We start from the raw sequence: 1,346 nt of genomic DNA on the forward strand, positions 1-1,346 counted from the left end.
TATATATATATATATATATATATATATATCAGTTACTGTTGAGAAATTGGTTGATCACTGTCGTTCGACGACGAGAATTCAGTTGTTACATCAATTGAATTATCTGCTTCAGAATTAACCTGCACGTAACTGAGATTTCCGCAGACACATGTACCTTCAGCGTATTTCTCAAGCAGACTCAACAAAATTCAATGTACGACAAGATAGAATTATAGATAGTATTCACCCGACGGGTGTTATATATAATAGATCAGCTATAATATGTGCAAGTAGTTTTAGAAAAACTGCAGCAGATGTTACAAGTATTAGAATCACTGTAACATATATATTAGAAGAGATGAAGAGAATCTATACATATATGAGAAAAATGTAGTATATATAAATATATATGAGAAAAATGTAGTATATATATATATATATATATATATATTGAAAAAGGAAAATGCATACACTTTACATAGTTTTAATATATTTTTAATATATTTCATATTGTGTTTGTCGACCGGTTTCGTTTTCGCTAATCACAGACCCAAACTGGGGAACATGCCCCTACCTACTTCAAGGCTCAGATTTCGTTTTCAAACAAGAAGAGAGGTTCACGATTAAAACCAATTTCACTTGTGCTTCTGAGGATATGATTTATGTAATAAACTGCTCGTGTTGTGGATATCACTATATAGGATAGACCAGTAGACATGAAGATGGAGAACCATCTATATAAAGAGCAAATCTGGTTCCCGCAATGCAGACAGATTCCTTTAAGTGAACATATAGAGAGATGTGCAGGTAACATCAAACCGAATTTCACAGTTTTCCCCTTCTACCCGTGCAAAGACACAATTTCTATACAAGAACGTTTAAATAAAGAAACTTTATTCATCGAAAAATACAAAACACGTCTAAATATGCACGCATAAGCAACTTTGATCTTTATACATATTTTAATTCACGATTACATACCCATCATTGAATTTTTGTGCATATATATTTCCCCACTACCACCAAAGATGAACTATTATCTCCCTTGTTCACAATAATAACGATCACTAATTACTTCCCCTTAGTTTTTTTCTACTTGGTGAATCATTCATTCATAAACTCTACACACAACATGGACAAACAATTTTTTTCTTAAGAAAATAGTAAGCACACTCTAACGTATGGAGCAGTAGAAGAGGTTATAGGTTACTGGCCATTAAGGTCTGAAGAAACGTCGTAAAGTTAAACGCTTTATGGACGTGAAACCCAGGGTAACCCCATAGACTAGCCATAACTATCTTTATATATATATATATATATATATATAAAGATAGTTATGGCTAGTCTCTCTCTCTCTCTCTATCTCT

General features: G+C 32.5%; 1 protein-coding gene across 1 annotated transcript in view; it reads right to left on the minus strand.

Annotated features, from left to right (window-relative positions):
• Window positions 1–1,346, minus strand: part of LOC106875429 (uncharacterized) — a 165,297-nt gene that overhangs the window by 40,450 nt on the left and 123,501 nt on the right. The gene's annotated exons all lie outside the window — the stretch shown is intronic.

Source organism: Octopus bimaculoides, chromosome 4 (genome assembly GCF_001194135.2).
Source record: "Octopus bimaculoides isolate UCB-OBI-ISO-001 chromosome 4, ASM119413v2, whole genome shotgun sequence".
In the NCBI taxonomy this organism is placed as follows: Eukaryota; Metazoa; Mollusca; class Cephalopoda; order Octopoda; family Octopodidae; genus Octopus; species Octopus bimaculoides.